Below are 26216 nucleotides of genomic sequence, written 5' to 3'. Positions count from 1 at the left end.
ATTTCCCCTTTATTCTGTCTCTTCTTCATCTTACATTAATCTCTTTTGTTGTAGAAAAGTCCTTTCAAGTGACCCTTTCTACTCTTCCTCAACCCCCAGTAGCTTGAACGGCCCGCTCTTTGATGCATCTTTCATGGTTTTGTTCCCTAATGCACTCCATCTCTTTCACAGCCACACTATCAAATCTGCATCACTGGCTTTTATCTGGGATTCCAGCTCCTTTTTCCAGCCCTTGTAAATTCTTGCCGTTGCTGCTTCGTACGTCTTTTCTGTTCCTTCCCATGCAGCACAGTTCAGTATCTCGCTTCGGTCCTCCTCTTTCAGTCCCGTCTTTTATTCGCCCTCACTTCTATCTCCATCTATTTCCCCTTCCTCCTTCACTTCCACAATAAGTCTCTCATGTCTTCCTTAACTTTTGATCTAAAAGGATTCAACGTTGACCCTTTCCTATATCTCTCGTGTATTTTTTGTTGAGTCGGCCGCGGTTTCAGTAATAATGACCTGTTATGTCAGCAGCTGAACGCTCTTCTTAAAAGCCATCTTGACCATTAATTTGCTACGCATTCATGCAAATGTACGCATGTTGGTTAAATGTTGGACTATTACAGACCCAAAGAAGTGAGGGTCACTGAAAGAAAAATCTGACTTTAAACTCCGGATTCTGACTCCGATTCAGAAATGTTGTTGTTTATACACCATCAGGCACATCAAGTCTTAAAACTCAAATCTACCAAATAAATGTGGAGAAGGCTTTCATTGTGAATAAAATGCAGGTTTACACATCCTATGACAAGGAATAAACAGTTATGTGATGATTTTTATATTCTAACAGCATAATTGACACCAAGAATCTCTGGTTATTTATTTGGATTTTGACATAGAATTAAAATTTTGAGCTTTCAGTCAGATTTCTGAGAAAAAAGTAAGAATTTTGAAACTAAGTCAGAATTTGTTTTGTTTGTTTTTTGATGGCCTTAATTCTCTTCCGTACTTTTCCGTTTTGTCAGTTTGCAGGAAATATTCGCAGTCAATCCATTAAAACAGTGGCTAGCGAAAGTATTCGTATTGTTTAAATTTTATCGCGACACATTAAACTTCAATACCACATTAGGGTGGTTGTCCAAGTCCATCACAAGGCCTGTCACAATAACACATTTTGCTGGACAATAAATTGTCTCAGCATTTACTATTATTAACAATGATAAAAATTGTAATATAATGTAAGGTCACTCCCTCCAATAAACTTTAATTTTGTAAAGGACCCTCCATACTGGAACTGGGAGTTATTTTAAATATCCACAGCAAAACACGACAATCAAAATCAACAAATAAAATGGTAAAAACTAACCTGACTAGCAACCAAACCCTTAAACAAAACGAGTTATGATCTCTGTGTAAACAAAATTGGCCTTCAAAAAATATTAATCATCAGAATGGGAATTATCAAGCTCATTTTAATTATTTAATTAGTAAAAAGAAAAAGAATTGATCCCTCACTTTTATTCATCTCCTTTTTTCTGTTACGTAATACTTTGTGTTGGTTTTCCAGATAAGGTTCCAATAAAATATAATGGAGAAAAACGACAATATGGTCCAAAGGTTACAATACATTTTAAAGTTTCTGTAAATAAAAACTCTATGCAAATATTTTCTTTCTTCCTAATGCAGCAGGAAACCAAGACGCTGAACAAACTGCAGGAAAAAACTCATATCTCCATCTTGATTCCTGGGTAGAAGAGATTCCTTCCACAGAGCATGTATGCATATAAAATCAAATTACCTACAACCTTAGAGTTGCCATTTATCAGCAAACGCGATTCTAACGCATTAGAAACACTAAATCTCCACCAAACGTGCTCAGACTTTCCCGGCAGAGCAGAAACACCTGAACAGCTGACTGACGGAAGTGTGTTAATGTGAGACTTTTACCGTCCACCTGCGCCCAGAAATAGATTATAGGGGAAAAAATAAAAAATGCAATCTCTCTGCAACACCTGCTTTGGGTCTCTTACATCACTGCAACTGGAGACCACACAGAGGTGCAGAGCCAGAATGGTGGATAAAAGATAAAGCAGAAGTTAGGAAGCGTCTGAGCTTGTTGGTGTGAATGCAGGAAAATGCATTATCCTATAATCCCTCCCGTCGACTGGAGGATGGTAAAAATCTTGAATATATTCAATGTATTGCTTGTTAATCCACCTGAGATGTCTGTAATGGCTCCAGTTTGTCAGAGGAAACATGTTCACATCAGTGTTTTAGGGGATTTTACTGTCAGTTTCCAGCATTACAACAAACTTATCAACTTATTCTACTTTGTGAATAAAGTTAGAGTTTAAATCAGAAGGAAAGTAAGAAGTAAAGATCAATAAATTCACCAGCAAAAGCCTTTAAAACATTTAATAAGATTAACAAGGATACAAACATTGTTGAGCAGGAAGAATACTAATTTCATGTCCTATAATTGGTAAGGGATAAATGTTAAAAATGTCTTAAATAGTTCAGATGATAGATTTTGTTGGATGTTATTGCAGTATATGATAATATTGTTGTTTTGAGAACATTTAAAAAATTCCACCATTTCCACCAACTAGTGGAGGAATAGTTGGTTTCTCCACTATTAACTAAATTAAAAATATGTTTAATTATTAAAGCATGTGTAAGTGGTGCTTTCAGCTCTTTTTGTACATGGTACAGGGTTTTTAATTTAATGGTTTTGTGTTTTACATTTCAAACTGTGGATCCTATGTTTATTGTTTTTCCATAATTATGAAAACTCTGTCATCAGTTTTAAAAAATAAGTTTACTATTCTTGTTCTAAAATGAGAAAGTAGAAATACATTTCCTAAATTTTCTAAAATAATTTTAAAAAACATTTAATATAGCACAAATTTATAAAATTTACCTTTTTCCGTGGCGCTACACGAGTTTTTATTCTTTTATTTTTTCACATTGTTGGTAGAAACTCGCAGATCCCTGCCTGAGCTTATAAAAAAATTATTTGCAGTGCTTAGCATTTTATTTTATTTTTCTTAAAGCAAAACTTAAATTAAAATTGTATCTCAGGTCCAAATAAACCCTGGCGTTTTCAATCGCACAGCCCGGCGATTTGAAAACGTATTTTCTGAAACATGTCGGAAAAGAGAAAACGACAGATATATGGGAGAGCGATGAAAAAAGCTCTCACCCTGGTCTGACGCTCGGTACTTACAGCTCGGCTTGTCACGCTGGCGTCAGCTGAAAAGAGCTTTATGACGGCGGCTGACAGCGAGGCATAATTTACCGCCACTTCACTGCTTCCAGGTTGAGGATAATGATGGGGATTAAGGAGTGGTGCGTTAAGGTGGTGGGCGTTTGAAGAATCAGATGTCACAAAATCTGCTCCAAGAAGGCCACCGCTTTAATCTCACTATGTTCATCAAAGATTGTGTGCTTATAAATTATACATCTGGCTTTAGTAATGAGGGAGTTGCTCTATTATTCAGTTGTCTATGGCTCATTTTGGGAAGGTACTCATTTCTGTGTCAGCTGCTTTTTCTAAAATTATGCAGAACGTGCAGCAAACCTCATGAATCTAGGGCTGGAACGATTAATCGCAATTAATCAATAAGTGACAATCACTAATTTAGCAATCGATTAATCGTGAACTGGAGCACAGACACTGAAAAATGCAAATTGCTGAAAGGACATAATCAGAGCAGTAATTAAGCTAAAACCGTACCAAAAATATACATTTTGCATTTAAGGTAAAATTTTGTCTTTATTCAAAACGGTGGCAGTTTTAGCTTCACTGTGTTCAAGTCTGTTAAAAAAAAATCCTATTAATCAAGTTTTACAATACAGTTATTAATCAATTATTCCAAATTAAATCAGAAATCTGCAGAATTCGCCATTTTTTCCAATTAATCGAATAATCATTTAAAGGAATGCTGTTATTGCAAGTTAGGCAAGAAATGTTTACTTTCTTATTTAAAAAATGAAGTATTTATTAATATGCATATTTTAATGTTTTTCTAAAATTGTTCAAAAAGACTTGAATGAGAAATCTGCAGAATTTGACAAAAATGTTTTAACAATTGTCAGAAAAATCGATTAAAGGTACAATGCTATTGCAATTTAGGTAAGAAAATGTTTCCTTATTTAAAGAAAGAATAATTTTCTTTACATCTTTTAATGTATTTCTAATATCCTGTAAAGTAGGCCTAAGTGAACAATCTGCAGAATGTGCCATGTTTTCATCCGATTAATCACCAGAATAATCGATTAATTGATAACAATCATTAGTTGCAGCTCTACATCCATCACTTTTTTCTAAATTTGTTAAAATTATGTTCTCAGCTCCACAACACAAACAATGGATTTAAACCTGCTCAACCTTTCTTTATCTTCTTGGTAATTATGTTTAAGTAACCCATTTTGCGGAGGTTTCTAAGAAGTTGAGGTCTTTGTGAAATCTGTCATTTTCAGGTATAAAAATGAGACGATGGTTAATGTCAGAGCCTCCCTCCCTCCTCCACCAACAAGCCCCACATGAGACAGCGTGACCTTGATTTGTGCAAGCCTCGGGGAGTGTATTTATTTGTGTAAAACCACAATGTTTAACTTGTTCCGTGCTAAGCATCGACTCTAAATCCCTGCTTGTCGTGACTGACCTTGAAGCGTGGCTGTGACCGGAGTAAATGTAATTGCATTGTAACAGTAGTAGAGACAAAGACTCTCAAACAGCACTTGGCAAATCGGATCGTTGCCTGAAACACATCTAGTCTTAAAGGTGACCTATTATGCTCCCCTGAATAGGTTAGTATAGCTCTGTGGGATGCACAAAACATGTTCATTACATTTTTTTTTTTTAAGAAAATCATTCTTAGATAATCAGATTTTAGTCTTCAGTTCTTCCTATTTAGAGTTCCTTTCAGAATGAGGGTTTTAGGGCCTCTTGTCACTTTAAATCCAAACAAGCTGCTGCTGGCCATGCGCCCCAAATCAAAGTTTACACTCGCACGTGAAAATTGCTGCAAGGAAACGCACAATTATACAACCGTACATCTTTGAAAAGCACTAGTAGAGCCTCCTGCACAACCAACAAGAATGCAGCAGCTAGTTTCTGAAGAGTAAGTCAACAACTAAACACTTGTCTTTTACAGCAGCCGTTGTACAGTAGTAAAAACAGCTGACTAATCGTGCTTGAGTTCCGCTTCGGTTGCTAGGTAACGGGCTGCGCTTAGCAGGGGTTGCTAGGTAACAGGCTGGGCTTCGCTGGGCAGTGCCTGCTGATTTGTGACGTCACATTTGGACACGTCACTTTCCAAACATCAAAAATCATTAAATTATTTCCAAAAATATATATTTTTAAGTGCTTGTGATGTTTTTAGAAACAGTTGAGACTCAAATGAAAGTACGAAAATGTGAAAAATGTAAATTTTCCATGATAGGTTCCATTTAAGTTGCGTTAAAAACAATATATGGGAATGCACCTGAGGCAAGTGAAATCAGCACACATGCGTGACAGGATGAGACAAAACACCCAGAGGGATCCGGAGTCCTGCATGTGCAACACAAGAGCCTCCAGCAGCAGAAAGGAAAAACTCTCGTCTTTCAAACTCCTCCAGATAATAAGAGCTGGGGGTAAAAACTTGATTCTCCTGAACGCTGCAGATACAGAAATGCCAACTTTTTTTTCCCCCTGCTGTCTCTAAAACAAAGATTTCCATTATATACACATAAGGAGATACATAAATGGATATAAAAGATATCCCCCTGAGTTTGAATTCCCAAGGCGGAAAATGACAAACAAGTTTCAGGATGAGTCTTTTCCCCAGCCTTGGGCAGCAGTGGGCCACCAGACAAGCAGAAAGGAATCCATTCATCACACCCCTGGCTTCGCCCGACTCTTCTCTGGCCTGCAGGCTTCCTGTACCTTTGAATCTTCACAGCGTTCAGCTCTTTTATGTTTGCAGGGGGGCCATGAGGGACGGCGCCAACTCCTGTATTTTTCATTACCTCTGTAAGAGCTACCCTTCCAGAGCGAGGGAGGAAGGAGCGCCTCCACCGTGTCAAGGTTACAAGAAAAGATGAACGCAAAAGACAAACAGTGACGCCAGAGGTAGAAAAGATAGATCCTGGGGTCAGTAATTATTTTAGTGAAGAAAGGGGCAAACGTTGCCATTTTTAATGCCTGACCTATAAAACTGTTTGTTTATACATTTCTGAACAAAGGTAAAGTAAGACCAAGTGGTTTGTTTTAGCTGAGAAACGGAAACATTCAAACCCTTCATGTAATTTATAACTTTCTACCGATGTCAAATTCATTTTAATGTTAAAAAAAAATTAGCCATTCAGCTGCTTCCATTCACTGCTGCTATGTTTTCCTGGACAAATTCCCCCATAAATCGTAGGGCTGGACAGTAAATCTGTAATCTATATCAGTAATACGTCTGATAGATTACTCGATAATGAGTGTAGAAAATCACTGTATTATCATGGCTAGCTAAGCAAGATTTGTGGAATCAACTTACTCGCCTAGCAACCGAGTTGTTACCTAGCAACAACTCGCTCACTCTTTGGTTACCTAGCAATGGCTTGTTGAGTAACTGGCATGGCAGCAGTTTAAGGTTTCGCTTCGTAACTGCTAAAATATAAAAAAACAACTATTATTTTATTAGATTGACAATAAACTGATCTGATTTGTTTTGAATTTGATTGTGTATAAGTTGGACTTGCTTGTCTTGGCAAGTGACGTGGGATTAAATTTGTGCTGAATTGGCTCTAATTAAATAACAAAACATGAAGTTAAATACATTTTTCATTTGTTTTGTTTGCATTTAAGAAATGTACTAAAATTCAATATTTGACCAAAACAGAAAATTCTCAGTTAGCTACATTTCTTATTACACTCCAAATAATAAGGGTACTTTTACTCCTAAAGTGATTCATCAATAGTTTAATTAGCTAATCTAAAGTCAGTCGACTACTTTCTTACAAGAGTTTTATCTTGTATAAAGAGACAAATAATTGTAAGTCAAGTAATTATTTCCACCCTTAAAGGTGATATTTAACTTGTTTTACAAATTCAGATAGTTTATACCACAGATTTTCTGAGTAAAATAAACTTAGTTGAGGGAGGAAGCTTTAATCAAACTACCAACATTTTGCAACAGAGGCAGCACTCACAGGTTACAGTAGAGAAACTGTGAGCCATTTTCAGGTTTAAATTACTTTGTTCTGTGACGCAACAGCAATAAAATGATTAAAAATGATTCTGGGCAGCAATATAACATGAAAACCAATTCAAAGTAAACGGCTGCGACATTTACAGCGATGTAATTTGCTACATCAATATCAGGGCAACGTCTGTCCTGGTGTAAATAAATGGGAACAACTGAAGCCGTTTCAGTGTATGACAGAAATGAAGGAACTGACCTCCTGGTTTAACTGGCTTTGAAGGGTCCTCTATATCATCGAAAGCCTTGTTATACCCACTCCTCTTTTACGATTCCCTCATCTGTTCATTAGGAACCAAAGAGCTTCACCACAATTAGCGGCTGTAGGGCTCTGGGGAGACACAACAAGGTCCACACAGTCCTTCTGAGACCTTCGACACGCGGCCAGAAAAGGTTTGATGAAGTGCCTGGCCAGTTTCCCTCCCAGATGACCTGCAGTAGATGTGTTGATGGAGAGCCCAGAGAAACGGGAAGCAGCAAATCCAGCTCCGAGTGAAACTTTGGTCTGACACAAACAGGGCTGGTTGGAATGTGAAGGACATATTTACATTACTGTGGGCAAAGCAGATATTAGAGCCAGTTAAGAGTTAGGTTGATTAAACAAAACCCAAATTTGTACAAGTGATTTACCCTCTTACAGATTTCTTCTTTTTCTGCTTTTTGGTTACACCTGAATGTTTTAGATCATTGCATTTAATAAAATGTGGTTTTCAAAGGATGAAAGCCAAAATAAAAGTTACATAAACAGGCCTGATCTTGTTTAAAAGAGGAATTGCATCCCACAGCTTTTTATGACTTTAGTTAAATCATAATCTTTGATAGTCTAGTAGATTCGGTTTGATTGTGGACCAAAATTGGAACATTTGTTACATTTCAGCTGCTGCAAAATAATGGTGCGTTCACATCAAACACGTTTTGTACGTCTGGTTTACATTCAAATCTATGTCACAATCGCTCTTCCTGGCCTATTTGTCAGACATGTTGGACCCGGCAAACGCTCCAAACACACGACAACGGACCCTCGGCGCACTTCCACGCAGATTTTAATGTAAACCAGACGCGCCTAACGCTCAAAACGTGTTTGTTGTGAACACACCACAAAACGAACCAAACCATTTGAAAAGGCTGTTCCCCTCCCTGCCTGTGGTGGCGCTGCACCAAGAATCACTGATGAAAACAACACAAAAATCTGACGAAGACACTGAGCTCAACTTCCTTCTTCACGAAATGTAAACAAAAACGGAGTGGTGTCAGATTTTAGCAGAAAAATTAAAAGGTCTTTGGTAAAACATCAAGAACCATTTCTCCCGCTAGCGCTAGACGCTCACAATTTTTTTTGGTCATATTTACCCAGAATGCCCTGCACTGTAGTCCACTGAAAACACCAAAAATTATACTCCAGAAAGAGCAGCACTACTTCAACATATTCAAGTAGCCGACTAATAAATTACTCAATTTAGAGTAAAAAAGTGTTTGGTATAAAGTCTACTCAAGTACAGAGTAACTGATCAAATTATCAATCATTTAATACTTAAAAATTACATCATCAGATAGAACAAATTAGAAAGTTCAGTGGAAATGTATAACAATTCGTATAAGTAACAAAAAAATAACCAAACAAGGCAAAACTATTTTTTTTCCAAATCCGTTTCTTTCAATAAAAAAACTTATAAAACTTTAACAAAAGCTGCAGGTGTGTGTCTGAGTCCGGTGAAATGTTGGTTAAAACATGTTTGTTTTTCATTCACTGGGCAGAAAATCCAGAAAGAAAAGTAAGAGTAGAAATACTTCATAATAAAATTACTCAAGTAAAAGTAAAAAGTAGAAAAAAAATACTCCTAAAAGTACAAAAAAGTTCCTCCAGTGAATGTAATTGAGTAGATAATGGTAGTTAGTACGTGAGTTAATGTATAAGCTGCAGCTGTATGTCTGCGGCGTTGGGGCAAAACAGGAGCAGAAGCAGAGAAAATGTGGAGCAAAAAGAGGTTAAAGTGAAGAATGACAGAAGGCCGGTACTTATTGAAGGAACACAAGAGACGTAAACAGGAAAGAGAGTCAAGAGACGAGCATAAGAGGCCTTTCTCCATAATGATCTCAGAGCTCCTCCTAATTGGACAAATCTCCGGGTAAAGCGCCTGGCACTTTGCTCTGAAGAACAGGTCAGACGGAGGGGAAGGAGCGAGGCGGAAGGAAGGGGGGAAACGCTCACGGACACAAGGGCCCTGCCATGAAAAGGTCGAACTATGCCAGTGTAATGAATTGAGGGGTTGTACACGGACCTGAACCCGAGTCCCCGATCTGTACCGGCATTTATCCCTCATCCCGCCTCTCATGCCAGCGCAATCCTGTTACAAATCTACAAGGAGCTGAGTCCACGGAAATTCAGAAAAATGTTCAGGAGAGGTTGGATCCTGGAGGGTCGGGAGTGGAAATGAAAGAAACCTAAAAGAATTGAAGTAATATGGTGAAAATTAAGATTTGTGGTCAGAAGCTTTGAGGAGCACCACGTGCGCTGCAAAATAAGTAAATCTTATCAAGTATTTTTGTCTAGTTTCTAATGCAGATACCTGAAATAAGACAAACTAACTTCAAATATAATTTCAGCAAGATATAGAAGCATGTTTTAAGTCAATAATTCCTTAATATCAATGAAAAATATCATATAAGTGAAATAATCTGCCAATGCAACAATATATGTTTTCCATATTACAAGTTGCACAACAAAGAAAGATATAAAGAAAAAAAAAATATCCACAAAATAGACCAAAACGTCCATATAGACTTTATTCAACTGAACGTTTACAAACCAGTGAAGTAAATTAGCACGTTAGCATTTTTAATCGAGGGGAAGCTAATGCTAAGTACGCTAAACATTTTCAAAATTAGCCAAACACTAAACGAAAAATGAACTCCGATGTTAGCGTATTATCAGAAGTTTGCCTACTGATTTTCATTATTGTGCTTTTGTTTTGAATATTTCCTTTAGGGCTTGCCATATTTGGATTATTATTGCTAGAAAGGTCTTGCCATACCAGTTCTTCCCTTTATGTTTAGTTTCTTTGTTTATTCTTATGTTCTGCTCTTTTTTCCATTTGGATTCGGTTTTCTTAGGTCAGCTTCAGTCTTTCTGTGTTGGTTTGTAGTTTCTTTGTTTATTATTCACCTTCCATCGATCTGCCTGTTCGCTCTCCTCCACAGCTCCGTAGTTTCTTGATTAATTCGCCTGCATTCAGTGGCATTTTCCTCCTTTTACTCTGTTCAAGTTTTTACAATTAAAATCTCCCTCATGTTAAAACATTTATCTGCCCAGGCAGATTTTATTTAATCCAGGAGTTACCATCTTTTTAATCACAAAATTAGAGACAAATCAAAACAAATTAAAGGTTTTTAGGTTGATCGCAGGTAAAATCAGCCTTAAATATCTCTAGCTCAACTTCTGATATCTTCTGTAAATTATTTGACTTTTTCAATTGTTGGAAAATAAACACCCTTAAAAGTGAGACGCAGAAGTCAAACAGTAGAACCGGCTAAATCCGCTGACGCTGCCCAGCCTTCCTCTGTCTCCTCGTCCGTAAATCACATTCCCAACTGAGATAATGTCTGGAAGTTAAAGGGAAAGTAAAAAAAAGAATTAAAGTTCTGCTGACTTGCGACCTCTTCCTCCATTTCCCCACATCCAGTGTTTTCACGTCTCTGGAGGTGAAACTGTAATGGAAAGAGACCGTTTCGTTTTGGCACCGTGGGAAGTCTCGTTACCGTCTTCCAAGGCCTTGGCAGCAACAACCCGGCTCACTCAGATGTCTGAAAACTTCACACGCCAACGTACATCCCTGAGAAGCAAAACATCACTCATTAAGCGTTAAAGCGCTGAGCATGTGATGAAGGTTAAACTCTAACTAAGGCTAATTGGAGTGGCAACACCCTGTTAGACTCAAACTCGCATGTTTTACACTCTGGCTGGATGTTTGAGGTGAACAGATTCGATTCTCGAGGACAAATCCTGCAAACATTTTAATGTTTTTTTATTTCACAATACAACTACAAGCGTCTGTGTATTTTAGACTCTCTAATTAAACACTTAAAACCACTTTCTACTCACCGCAGACATTTTTCTTCCATTCCTCTAAACAGCTGAATTTAATTAGCAAATCAATCTTAATTGAATATATTTTTTACTTTTTGTCCTGACTGCCTGTTTTTGCTTGTATTTGTTTTGTTTGCTTCTTAAGCTTCTCTTACTTGGTTTAAAATGAAACCGAGTTACATTCAGCAATTGTCTTTTTAAAATAAAAATAATACATAGTTATTAATAGATTTGGCTTCTTTAATTAAAAAGGCAATAAAAATACATCATTCCTGCCACAAAAACAATGTTAAGCTTATTTTCCAACCCAAAATTATGCATTACTTAGAGTTAGCTTCCACATTAAGATCCAATTGAAACCCAAATAAAGGTTCTGATTGTAACACGACTTTGTGACATACTTGTGTAGGATGTTTATTAAAACTTTTATCTCTTTTAGCTATAGTTAAACCTAAAAAGGGAAGGAAAGTCACTCAAACTAATTTGGTGGGTGGGACTAAGTGTGTTTTAACCCCTGATAATCTGGTCGAATATGTTTGATTACGGACCAAAATTGCAACATTTGTAACATTTTCAGCTGCTGCGGAATAAAATGAACCAAATTCTTTGAAAAACTTGTTCCCCTGCTCGCCTGTGGGGGCGCTGCACCGAGAACCACTGGAGGAAACGACACGGAAACCTCTGAAGAAGACACTGATCTCAACTTCTTTCTTTACAAAATGCAAATAAAAATGGAGCTCTCTCTCTCTCTCTCTCTCTCTCTCGTATATATATATAAATATATAAGCTATAGCTTGAGATTTTAGCGATTGTGGGGTTTCTGTTTTGCCTTCACGAAAAGACCACCAATAATAATAATCAATCGCTAGATTAGTTTGTTTGTTTTGGTTGTATTTACCCAGAATGCTCTGTGTTGTAGTTCACTTCCTGCTTTCTGGTCTGCTTAGCGTTCACATCAGAGTGATCCAGGTTTTTAGGCGTACCAGAGTTCACTTTTTTGGTCGAATATGCCTTCACACCTCTCCAAACAAACCAGACTTTCTAAGTGGACTAAACAGCACTGGTGTGAATGCATCTTAAGAAAGCTGATATGATCTAATCACAAACTCTCCCTTATTTCAAGCTCACAGAAGCTGCTTCAGCATTGCGAGAGCTGTAATGAACGGGTTGCTGTTCTATGAATGACTGAGGTCGCACATGCTGCGTCTCTAAATATAAAGACAAACAAAATGAAAGCGCGTCTTTGTGGGGCCGCTTCCAAAGGGGAAAAGAAGCAGGAAAAGTTTTCCAGCGGTTTGCTTTGAGCCACCGTCTGCTATCGTCATGTGAGAGCGTAGCGCCGCCGGAGAGGAATTTACTTCGCTGATCCCGACAATAACGGCAGCGATCATCGTCCGCTGCGCATCATCAGGCGCCGGAGTGTAGCGCCGACATTTTTGGACTCATTCATCACTGTCAAGACTTTGCTTTCCTTCATAAGCACAGCAAACACACACACACACCCAAAACAGAGGAGAATGAAGCGAGAGCCTGTCAGCCAGGAGACATCCTAATTCACTGTGTGAAGCGGTCTTTATGTTTTTTCATTAGCATCCTGCCATCAGAACAGCCGACGCCCGGCAGCTTAACAAAGCCGGAGCTGCAGCCTGACAGCAAAGAAATGCCCTGTTTATTTAAAAAGTAAAAATCCCCCAAAATAAGACCAAAAGTCAGGCATTCAGTGACAGAGAACAAAAAGTACCTGATGGTTGGTGCCTCTGAACAACTGGGAACTAAATAAACAGGTTAGTTTGAAGTTATTCTGGTTTTCACTGTAAAACAAAAACACTGTAAATGTATGTGATTTTATTCTTTCACCATTAATATACAGACCCATTCAATAAGTACAAGATTTTTTACACAGATAAATGTTTGAAACTCTTTATTTGTACATTAAAATTAAAGTGTTTCAACTAAAAGTTAGTAGAAAATTCAAGGGGGAAAAATTACAGTTAATAATTTGTGGGGCTAAAATAAATTAATACTCCCTAAAGTCATTTATAACCGACTATTTTTTGTGTCCAAAACTGTAAACGTACACTTCGAAAACACAAAATCTTACCAAGTGATATCTTATTACACTAGAAATAAGACAAAACAACCTTAAAAGTAGCTTTTTAGAAAAACAGGAGCTTGTTTAAAGTCAATAGTTCCTTAATATTGATGGAAAAGTACTTTTAGCAGTTTTAGCAAGTCATTTTTCCCATCTTACAAGTGAAATAATCTGCCAGTGGAACCAGTACTTTTTAAAATTAATATTAAGAAATTATTTACTTAAAACAAGATCCCACATTTTGAAAAGTTACTTGTAAGTTTGTTTTGTCTTATTTTAAGTGTGATAAGATATTTGTACTAGAAAGTAGACCAAAAATACTGGTAAGATTTTGTGTTTTTGTAGTTTGGATCCAAAATATTAACGTCGTCTGGACTGAAGGTGTGAGTTAGGTTCAGTTAGTTTCAAACGGCGACAATCAAAACAGCTTATGTCAAAATTGGGTGCTGGGCTAGAGCGGGCGCCAAAACTATGGGGTAAAAATTATTTCTCCAGCATTTTCTGTCTTTACCGGCTGTTAGTGGGAGTGTAAATAATGTGATTTATAACAGAGGCTCGCCTTTAATGTGTTGGATAGTACAAAGTAGCGCCCCTGTGCCAACAGATGGGCATCAAGTGGGCAGCGGCGGAGCCAGCGCCGCAGAGCCTCGTTACATCCGAGTGACGGAAAAAGAGGAGCATGTGTGTTTTGTAACCAACCGCAGAGATGACACTCCAGCCAACGCTGCTGCTGCTGCTGCTGCCTGTGTCTGCATTACCATTCAACTGGTCCCTCTCCGGCTGGTTGTTAGGGGTTTCAGCTGACAGCTCACACTAATATATGTGGCGGCGCGACAGCCCATACTAATGCAGGAGCAACAACAGGGAAGAGGTAGCATATAGTGGGTGTTAGCGCTGCAAAATAGAGATTGTAGTATGGTAATGCTGTGGTACTTCTAATCTTATTCTCCCTGCTGAATATATAGTGCTTTTCATTGCATCTCTTCTTCGCTTTCTTCTTCGCTTTCAAAGGGTTTTTTTCTTATTTTACCCTCAACAGCATTGCTTTCTGACCTACGTATTTGCAGCCCTTTATACAGCCTCCGAGCTTGTTTTCAGTGTGAAAGGTTTGCCATTAAATTTGTACAACAGTCTACCAGGGTTATTGTATATGGGGAAAATGGAGGAGTACATTTCTGTCAAAAAACTCAGAAATGTTGAGATTAATCTCAGCAATTTTCTAGAAAAAAAAAAAACTCTGCGTCTAAAAGGTCAAATATTTGCTAGAAAAAACCCAGAGACGTTGAGATTAATAACATAAATTTTCCAGAAAGAACTTGAAAATTGATGAGTTTAAAAAGCCCAAAATTTGCTAGAGAAAAGTCAGGCATTTTTAGATTAATCTCAAAAAATTTCCAGAACAAAATGTGAAATTTCTGAGTCTAAAAAGTCAGAAATTTGCTAGAAAAAAAAACACAGAAATGTTGAGATTAATTGCATTTTTTTTTTCAGAACAAACTTGGAAATTTAAGAGTTTAAAAAGTCCAAAATTTGGAGATTAACTTGAGAAAATTTCCAGAAAAAAAACGAGGAAATTTCTGAATTTAAAAACTCAGAAATTTGCTACAAAAAACTGAAATTTTCAGATTGTCAGAATTTTTTTTTAGAAAAACCAGAGTTGTCTGATGAAATTGCAAAATTGCAAAAAAGAAAGCAAGGAGGAAAAAAATCAATTAAAATTGGATTGGTGTGAAAAAAGAATTGGAGATTTTATTTTTAAGATATATCACTGACCTTGAGACACTGTCAATACCAGAGCTCGTTTACTACCTCCATGAAGACGTCTATACAAAAAGCCACCAACGTGATTGATACAGGTAGACGTTCAAATAAAAAAATGAAAATGGAGGGAAGTCACCCAGCTGGCCAGAGGGATGAGCTGCAAAGCTCCGAGCAACACGGATTCTGCGCGTTACGTCAATCTGATTGGCAAGAGAGCAGGATGTATTTAATCTGGGCTGCTGCTATTTCCAACCACGGCTGATTCAGCTAAATCTGTTTCCGTGCTTTCTGTTCAGGACTCATCAAATCCCATTGTAGTACTGCAGATTTATTTATATCTTTTGAACAAATAACGATTTTAATCTCTGGAAGCTTTTTCTGTATACATGAGGAGGAGCGGCTGAGCTGTAACCCACCTGCACCGTCAACATCGCAGTGATCTGGGTGATTTAGACGTCTCTGCTTTGGCTTTTACGTTGCCCGTTTAGGTTTCGTCAAATACAAACCCAACTGATTTTATTGAGATTTTACATGACAGACTGTCACAAAGTTTTGCATAATAATCGAGTGAAAGGAAAATGCGAAAATGAGTGTTTTAACTTCTGATGGTTCAGTAAAATCCGTTCGATTGGGGACCAAAGTTGAAACATTTGTTGCATTTTCAGCTGCTGCGGTTCTCTTTCACACCGCACTGTGTCAAACAAACCAAACCCTTTAAAAAACCTGTTCCAGAGAAAAATGTTTATCAGAAATTAAAGTTTATTGATCTCCAAGAGGGTGTAATTGCATAATTATGCCATTACCATTATCTTATTTAGAAGTGGTCTAAAAACAACAATATAGTTATTTATTGCAGTAACTTCTGGGACAATTTATCATCCACCAAATTTGTTATCGTGACAGGTAGTATTTGGTTGTATTTACCCAAAATGCCCTGCGACGTGGTCCACTTCCTGCTTTTGGTGCGGTTTCCAGTCCGCTTATTGTTCACATATGCTTAGAGTTCACTTCAACCGAACTGGGAGCGAGGTTTTTAGGGAGACAAGTCTTTGCTTTGCTTGGTCGATTCTGCGTTCATACCTCCACAAACAAACCAAACTATCTAGACAAACGATTAACCGGATTAAACCGGTCTGGTATGAATGAGCCTTTGGAAAACTTGAGAAGAGGTAAAGGAACGACTCTCCTTATATGATGAGCCATCTCAGTTTTCTCAAAAAGAGCAACAGAAATTAGTGACATAACCATTTAGCGACTGTTGCCAGTGTGAATGTGACCAGAAGCCAACATTACCAATGTCACAACAAAACAATCCCACCACAGATGATTCCTCTCATGCTGCGAAAAGTGATTATCCAAAGGGAATCATGAAGATATTCACGTTGTTGAATAAGAAACGCTGCAGCGCTGCAGTCAACCGATGTACAGAGATCAGATCATTTTTTAATGTCTTTGGAGGCTTTATAAATGTTGTCACGTGGCAGAGCACACACACACACACACACACACGCAGGCCAAATGAAACAAAAATGAACTTCTGATTCGAAATCTATACAAGGACTCTTCTTCCTAAGAGGCGTTGCTATAGAAACAGCACAACAAAGGAGTGTTCATTTGCTCCAAGAATGGAAGGAAACAGCCAGGTTCACTTTGCACCTAATGAATGAATCTGCCACAAACAGATGGAGACGAGAAGCAAATTAACACGTCAGAATCAAACGCAAGGAAGGAGTCGGACTGAACGGGTCCAGGAAATGCAAATCATGGTTCAGCTCTGCTTCAGATCGCTGAGAAAGAAGCAAGCACGGCCGAAATAAAAATCCATGAGAGGGAAGGAGATCCTGAACGGAAAATTGGTAGGAAACAGTAGTGAGGCATGGTGGTGGCTGCATCATGCTGTGAGGATTCAAAGAAGTATGGCAGAGGAGCATGGCCATCCATGAAGAAAACCTTCAAGAAGGACAACCCTAAATGAAGCTAGGCAGAGCTGCAATGGTTTAGATCAAAGTTTCATAATCATACAACCGTTTATTTCTTCTTAGAGGATTTGTAAATCTGCATTTTATCTAAACTGAAAATCTCTCAAATTTACCGGGTAGATTTGAATTTTAATACCAGATGTGCCTGATAGTGCATAGGTAATTTAAAAAATTCAATTCTGAATCTGAGAAAAAAAGTCTAATCTATCAGATTAAAGTGAAAATTGTGAGAAAAAAAGTCTGAACTTTGACATTAAAGTCAGAATTTTGAGTTGTAAGTTAATTTTTGAGAAAAATCTGAATTTTGAGACGAAAGTCAAAATTGTCAGAAAAAAATCAGAATTATGAGATTAAAGTCAGATTTTTGAGAAAATTTTGAATTTCAAGATTAAAGTCTAAATTGTCTACACAAAGTCCGAATTTTAACATTTAATTCAAAATTGTGAGAAAACAAGTTAAGATTGTGAGATTGAAGTCAGAATTCTGAGTTTAAAGTCAGGATTTCTAAATCAGAATGAGAATACTTTTGGTCCTCACCCTCTTCCGTACGAATGCGCTACTTCATAATGTTCATTACAAAAAACATTGATCGAAACATGAAAGCTTTTTTGCAAAACAGTATAAAAAACTATTCATGATTTTTTTATAAACTCACAATCCTGCTCTGCTCTGTGATGGAAAACCCAGAATAAAACAAATAAAACAGACTGCAGGCTGAAACAAATCAGCATTTGTAATAACTGGACAAATTAAAATACTCTGCAGCCACAAAGGAAAACCAACTCCTACAGACGTCATAAAACGATTTGATTACTTCCTGTCGCCCGTTGCTGGTTGGACCCAAACTCTCTCCCAGCAAACGGTTAGCCGTGTTTTTCCTGTTTGCATTCACACCAAGAGAGCCACAGTTTCTGTGCGATGCTTCACCTTCCAGAGGGTTTTATGCAAATAGCTCTGGGTGATGCAGCGCGGCGCTGAAAGAGGTGTTGGCCTACAAGTGAAAGCATTTTTCTGCAGAGTGTTTACTTTAATACAAGTGCACTCACTTTGAATTATTCTGAAATAACTCGTTCTACATGAATTGGCGAACAATCTTTTTTTTTCACTTTGCAGAAAAATACATTTCCATCTAGCTGCGCAGTTCATGGAAATCACAGATCTTTCAATCAGCCACAATTACTCAGGATTCAGGAAAACATCTTAGGAGGAAATCCAATGTTTAATGTAATTAATTGCATATAACAGGAAAAATATACATTTGACAAAACCGCTGATTGATGGGACAATTAATCTAGAACAAACACAACTGCCGTTTTTATTCATTCTTTACTTTTCGCTTTGGAGTTTGTATGAATTTTTAATTAGTAAATTATGGCTTCCTGTTATCATGGGGTAAAATTATGACATCATACTCTTCAAAATAGGAAAGACAAGCGAGCGAGCTGCATGTTAATCTTCATAAGAAGTCAGAAAATGGTGACAAGAACATTTTTACTCATCAAAGCTTGCTTAATTGTGACTATTTTTGTGAGCATGCTCAGTGAGCTGGATGGTAAAAAAATAAAATCTCCATAGCAACCTTTTTTTTTTTTTTCTTCAAACTTTGTACCGGGGATTTTTCTTCTACTTTTTGGCTTTTTGGCTTTCGGACATCTGTTGTGATCTGCTACAATGCGTAACCACGGAATCAATGTAATTGTTTTAACAAGTGGGACTAAATAACCCCTGAACTACGACCCCAAACCTCAGAGGAGGTCTTCCCAATCGGTTATAATGAGAGAGAATCTTATCCCCTACTCCAACATCTCTCTGCCCGAGTTTCTAACCAAACGTAGAGATTTACAAAGAAGCGGCAAAAGCAAATGAGATGGATTAGCAGTGCTTTCCAACAGCTGCTGGTGTCATCCAGGACGTTTAACTGAGGAATATCGTTTCTGCTGTTATCACATGCTAAAGTCTTCAGTCAGAGGCCTCTTGGGGATCGTTTGCAGACTGACTGCTACTGCGAATCACAACAAATCTGAAAATATTTTTAAAAATAAGACTTAGGACAGCATTTCATTTCCCTTAGGGAATTTAGCTGAATTGAAATGATGCCCTTGAATAAAATTCACTGCCCCAGTTGGCTTTAGAAGTCACCCACTTAGTAAATGGAGTGTTATTGAACTGAACTGAATTGATTTAGACACCATTTGCCAAACACTTGTTCAGGAGCCAATTAGTTCAATAAAATGTGAGGTTTTAACTGGAACCATTTCCTATTGTCAGATCTAAGATTGAGGAATAAATTGGTGAAAAAACAGCTTAGCACCACTGCTTAGCACGGTAGAGGATCTGTGGTGCTGTGGGCCCATTTAAAGTTGGCCCTAACTTAATTTTTCAGTGTGAAATTAAGCTACACATTAATTTTATATTGTTGCCAGGATTGCCAGCAAACGTTCCCCGTTTAGTTTCTCCTGCCAGGTGGAAGAAATGAACAGCAGCCCCTCCCTGAGAATCTGCTCTTGGCCTCGCTAATTCATCCAAACAAGAATTTAATTTCTCCAACACTCAACCGTCACTATCCTCCAGATCTCTGCTTCTCTGAGAGACTCCAGACCCCTAGAGTTCAGGAACTACGACTGAGAATCAGGGCCACCTTAGATAGAACGGGAGGAGAACATTTCTGCCAAAACGTTCAAAAGGAAAAGGAAATTTCTGATCTTAAAAACTCAAAAAATTGGCTAGGAAAAAAAAACTTAAATTTTGAGATTAAACTCAGACATTTTCTAGAAGAATGAAAATTTCTAAGATTGAAAAGTTGAACATTTGCTAGGAAAAAAAACAGAAATTTAAAGAGTAATCTCAGAAATTTTCTAGGAAACGATAAAATTTCTGAGCTTGAAAAATCACAAATTTCCTAAAAACGTTTCTTTAGACTTTGAGATGAGTCCCAGAAATTTTCCAAGAAAAAAAGAAAAAAACAAGGAGCCTGAAAATTAGAAAGATTGCTAGAAAAATCTGAGATTTTGAGGTTAATCTCAGAAATAAAATAATTTTGGAAATTTCTGATTTGAAAAGTGAAACGTTTGCAAGAAAAAAAATCATAGTTTGAGACTAATCTCATAAATTTTCTAGCATTTTTTTAAATTCTGAGTTTCAACAGTGAAAAATTTCTAATTTTTTGTGAAATTTCTGACTGCAATCTCACAATTTCATTTTTTTCATTTTTTTTTCTTTTCAAACTGAGAAGTTTCCATGTTTTTCTGAAATTTTTTTAAATTTTTTTCAAAATTTCTGATTTTTTTTAAGCTAATATTTCACTTTTCAAGTTCAGACATCTTCATGTTTTTCTATAAAATTTCTGAGATTAATCTATTTATTTTCTATCAAATTTTTAACTGTTTTAGCTCAGAAATTTCCCTGTTTTTTTCTTGAAAATTTCTGAGACTAAAAATTTCTGAAATTTTTCTATTAAAGTTTTTTGACTTTTCAATATAAATTTCTACACTTCTCTAAAGAAAAAATAGAAATTTATCTAAAAGTTTCTGATTTTTTTATTTTATTTTATTTTTTTTTGGTAGCAAATTTCAGACTTTGCAAGCTCACAAATTTCCCGTTTTCTTCCAGAGAATTTTTTTATTTCAATCTCAGAAATTTTGAGATTTACCAAAAAAATTTCTGGAAAATTTTTGAGACTAATCTCACAATTTCTGAGATTTTCTTTTATTAAATTTTTGACTTTTCGGGCTCACAAATTTACCCTTTTTTTTTCTCACAATTTCTGAGATTTTCTTTTATTAAATTTTTGACTTTTCGGGCTCACAAATTTACCCTTTTTTTTTTTTCAGAACATTTGTGAGATTAATCTTAATATCCCAGAGTTTTTTGGCAGAAATGTGCTCCTCTATTTTCCGTCTGTCTACGTTGACCCTAATGACATCTGCTTTGAAAATTTTCCATCTCCTTCCATTAACGCCAGAGGAGCGGCTCCTCTCCGCTGGCTGCCAAAACGCCCGCTCCAGAGCCAGGAACAGAGCTCTTCTTGTTCCGGCTCCGCTCCTCCATCCAGCAGGGCCCTGCAGGTCCAAACGCAGCTCCCCCCTCGTCCCCCACCTTCCTCCCTACAACAGCAGCCGCAGCATATAAATGCGCCCTATTCTTCTTGCAGTGTGTGCATTTATTTGTGTGTCATGTTCTCATGGCCGTGGCGTTTCCTGCAGGGTTCCTCTGAGTGAAAAACAGCAAATGAAGGCTTCGCTCGTATGAAGTTGAGGAATGATTCAGCTGTTGAAAGGAGGCTTTTGTGCATCCGTTCACTTGTAAATGTTCCTCTGTTTACCCTGGATAGTTTGTTGCTTCTTTTTGCAAACAATTACAGCAGACCACCATGATTTCTGCAAAGAAAGAGCGATGCAAGAAGGCACGCAGATGAGCTCAGCCTAATTAAAGGTACAGGAGATGCATTTTTTTCCTCTAATTTATGGGGAATAGCTCACCTGCATGCTGCTTCCAATTCCCAAACCCCTAAGCGACTAGTTTCAGTCCAAAACTTGACACATTTTTTGTGAAAATATGTAGAAATTCAGGTGTCAGTGTAAGCCTACCTGTTAATCTGTGAGCCACTGCTGCAGGTCTTCGTCTTCCACCACAAAAAAAAAAAAAAAAAACAGCCAAAAAAGTGCCTCATCCAAGGTTAAAAAGAAAAAAGAAAAAAAACTGGAGGTAAACTAAAAATGCAACATCTAGGCTGCTCTTCCTCTCTCAATCCAGCTGCAGGTGGGACCCCATGGTAAAAACAGAAATTAACGGGTCTCTACAGATCGACTCGCTCCTCAGTGGATCCGCGTTTGATTTTTATCTTTAAACTAATCAGGAAGCACATTTAACAGCTGAACTCCTGATTAGTAATGATAATATGTATAATTCCTGCCTCTGTGGGAAGTATCACCTGGGCTGAGCGGCGGTCTCAGCTGTCTGTCTGCGGCTGTAACTCCCTGTTTTCAGTCACCGGCGGTAAATCCACGGTAGTTTCCTTTCACAGCGGAGCTCCGGCGGAAGGCGTCGGCTTGTCGGAGCTCATCCCGGCGGACAATCAGTTTCCCGGCGCTCCGGTTGCTGCTTCTGCTGCTCCTGCTGCCGCTGCTGTCGCTGAGGATGCCTCAACCGCTCCGGCTCCCGCGAACGAGCGGCGCGCTCCCGCCGCCGCGGTGTCACCCTGGCAACGCTTTCCTCTGACCTCAATACGGCCGCGTTTCCCGTCCGACGCGCGGCGGGTTTTTAACGGCGAGCACCGTTAACAGATCGGCCGCCTCGGTTTTTATCTGAGGGCTGGGAGGGGAAAAATTTTTACAGCCGGCAGGGTTTTAGTTTTATTATTTTGTCTCTTTCCGCCATACCTCCCTTCCTCTCCTCCACGCGCATCCATCTGCATCAGCGTGACGTCAGAGGACGTTTTAAAACACGCACGTTAATTTTTTTCTTTCTTTCTTTTTTTTTTTTTTTTTAGATTTTCCTTAGCTAGTTGTCTTTTACATTTAGCTACTTAAGGGCTCATTAAATAAATAACATAAATATTTTTATGGACAGCCATTTAATTAAAAAATAAATACATATGCTATTAAAATGAATTAATAAAATTTTCATGAAATAAACATTCCCATGGAATAAAACATTTAAAAATGAATGTTTATTTTCCCCCTCACGTTTTTTTTATTAAAAATCTATTAATAAATATTGCATTAAATAAATAAATGTTCCCATGAAATAAAACATTTAAATATGAATGGATTTTTTTTTCACCATATTTATTTATTTATTTATTTATTTATTTATTTATTTCAGGATTTATTTTTTATTTAATTCAAGATTTTTATTAAAGAAAATGAACATGTCAATTTAAATGGTTTCTTTCTTGGGAACATTATTTATTTATTGGAGATGTGCCCCTTCAGTTAAACAAGCTAGGGGTTTTTTTGTTGTTGTTTTTCACCTTGAGATTACCACTACACTGTAAAACACTGTAAGTGGAGTTTAAACATTTATGCAAGCTCATTGCCTTAAAAAATTAAATTCTGAAAACTTAAAACGTTAGTATGTGTAACCTGTACATCGTAAATTTACACAATTCACTAAGTTGATCATTTTGAGTAAGTTACAGTAAAAACAGTAACTTAATTGTATTGTAAAAGCTTAATTAGTTCTGCTTACTGTTTTTTTTAGGCAAACTAAATATTTTTTTTAGTTTTCATGGAATTACCTGATTAAATAACATTAACTTGTGCAATTTTAGTGAGTGTAATTTAAGCTAACTTAATAAATCGGAGTATGTTGTAATTACTTGTGCATTTTGTTTGCTTCAATAAAATTGTGAATGTCTTATTTTACAATTTGAGCAAGTAAAATGATAAATGTCACATAAATGTTGGCATTTAATTAAAAAAATGCTTTCAACTTGACAATTTTGGCCCTCAGGACAAACAGTTAGGACTGAGAATAGATAAATAAACATTTTCTACATTAAACCTGCATTATTAATGTCCTCAAATGGCTGACTGCAGCAGAACTTACTGATAAAACTACATGTTAACCTTTCAAAATATTAAAGTTCTACAGCACTTGCTAAAATTAAATATTCAACATTTTTCACAGCGATTTAGCTTGACATTTAGGATATTTTTTTGAGTGCATATCTAAGATATTAGAACTTCTTATTGATATAAGCGATGTTGGCAGCGGCCCAGGGTGGCATAAGACAGGAGGGTGGACACGCACTGGTTAAAAAAATGAAAAACTTTTCTGTCAGTTTCAGTTTAAATGTCTAAATATTCTGTGTTTTGTGCTTCGCACTGATTTTCATCCCACCCAAGGATTTAGAAAATTTCCAACATTTTAATTGAATAGTATGAATGCACAAAAGTGAAGAAAAGAAGACATAATTGCCTCCCATAACTGTAACTCTTTAACATATCCAGATTTTTATAGTGGGCCTCAGACTTCAGCAGCTTGCACAATTATTAGTTTGATGTTTTTTCCCCCCTTTAAGGGATAATAACGCTGCTACATCTATCATGCCCGAGTCCCAGATCTCATCAGCGCAGATGGTAATGGCAGCGTGGTGGCAACACCTGCTCCTCTGGACCCAGCACAGCCACATGTCTGTCTTATTACTGAGGCCGTAACACAGCCAAACATCTGCCTCAGTCACTATCCCGCCGCAGAGTCATGCATCCACGGTCAGTGGGCTCAGGCCTGCCAGGAAAACCCGGCTCACACCGCAAAACAAGCCAAAATCTGTAGTCAGCTCAGCCGAACGGAGGCTAATTTGATTTGTTACTTTTCCCAAATCTGGGAAACAAGTTGCTCCTTCAATCATCTGAGGCAGGAAGATGAGGCAGAGAAAAAGAGAGGAGGGAATCTTCGACAAGGTGGCAACAAATCATCCATCCCATCTAGCCAAGGTTAGCAGATATGCGGCCTGTTTGTGTGTGTCGACATGTGCAGGAAGTGATGAAGTCCCGCTCTTGATAGTCCCTGTCCAGGTACCAGAGGTAATGGGCCCAACAGCTGAGCCCACATCAAGATATACTCATTTACCCGCACACCTCAGCTGCCCGTCCCTGATGGACAACACTGATAAAGTCTGGGCGAAAGCACATGCATCACACACACACACACGCACACACACGGTCCGTTTGGTGGCAGGAACCTGCAGCTTCACGGAGAACATGTGTAGCAATGTTTAGATAAGTTTTTCTCCTTCTAGAACTTTGTAAAAGCTTGTTTTGCTTGTTTATATGGAGGACTGAGAGTGACAAAATTATAATAAACTACTTAAAAATGTATTAAGTGATATAACGTGTCCTTAAGTTAATATGCATAACTTTTTAGCGTTCATGTTTTTATAACACAAAATTGACACAATATTAAGAATTAAAACATTAAAGAAGAATAAATGTTAAATTACACACCATAACAAAATTTGCCTGACAATAAATTGTCCCAGAAGTTATTTCTATATCAATAATAGTTATTGATGTTTTGAGACTGTTTTTAAGTAATATAATGGTACAATAACGCAAGAACACATTATCAAAGATCAATAAACTTTAAGTACTAATGAGCATTTAACACTGGAACTGGAAGACATTTTAAAAATATAAAAAAATAAAGTTTCTGTAAACAAAATTAAAAGAAAAAGGGTATTTGAGACCAAAGCACCAGACTTAAGACTTTTATTATTTAGGTTTTGGTGGAAAGAGGGAAAAGAGAAAAACAATAAATAATGCAAATGGAAATTATTGAGTTTGTTTTATTTTATCGTGCAAGTAATTGATTTATTGCTCATTAAGACAAGCCTGTATACAATTGGGTGAAAATATATTCTTATATCTTTAAGTACCATGTTCTATTATTTAAATTACATTAAATACTTGAATTGATTCATTTATCTAATTTCTTTATAATTTCCATTCATTTTTATTTAAGTATTTATCCATCTTAGGGAGGACTGAAAGTGCCAAAATTCACAAATATGATCTAACTATATTAAAATGTGATAATTACAGTAATGTTTGGATCTTTCTTATATCTAAATTCTATGTTTATGTTTAATTCTGTCATCTTATTGTATGGAGCACCAAACTCCATACTGCTTAGCAGTTGTCAAAATTAAGAAAAAAAAAATGTTAATGACCATGTTATTATTTTATGATAGTTTTTTTTTTTACAATAATTATGACTAACTCCTACCACATACCACCTTATCAGCTATTTCAATATTTTAGTCTCAGTTTTTTACTGTAATTTAAAAAAACTATGACAAGAAAATAGCTTTATCCACATTTTCCAGTTTTCATATTTTATGTTTGCTGCATTGTGCCTTCTGCAGCACATTTCATCCAATTGTGTTTCCATTGTTGCTGAGATTTTGCTGAGATTTCAATAAGGTTAATGTTCTGGGTACATTAGCCTTGACGTAAGTAAACTATATTTATGTAGCACCTTTTACAGGTCTAAAACTACTAAGTGCTTTACCATAAAACACAGAAGATAACAGTAACAGGATATATAACTTCATGCTGCATAGAAATATTTACGCTGGA

The 26216-nt window shown here is 37.1% G+C and overlaps 1 protein-coding gene across 3 annotated transcripts in view; it reads right to left on the bottom strand.

Moving 5' to 3' along the window:
- nlgn2a (neuroligin 2a) overlaps positions 1–22534 on the bottom strand; it is a 249364-nt gene extending 226830 nt beyond the window's left edge. Inside the window, exon 1 of one of the 3 annotated variants that reach the window (XM_007564580.2) lies at positions 21720–22534. The gene's annotated coding sequence lies outside the window, so the exon portion shown is untranslated. The remainder of the gene's footprint in view (positions 1–21719) is intronic. The other 2 variants (XM_016677726.1, XM_016677727.1) reach the window with 2 other exon arrangements.
- Positions 22535–26216: the final 3682 nt, after the last annotated feature.

Source organism: Poecilia formosa, unplaced genomic scaffold (genome assembly GCF_000485575.1).
Source record: "Poecilia formosa unplaced genomic scaffold, Poecilia_formosa-5.1.2 Scaffold161, whole genome shotgun sequence".
In the NCBI taxonomy this organism is placed as follows: Eukaryota; Metazoa; Chordata; class Actinopteri; order Cyprinodontiformes; family Poeciliidae; genus Poecilia; species Poecilia formosa.
This window is presented reverse-complemented; position numbering and strand designations above follow the sequence as displayed.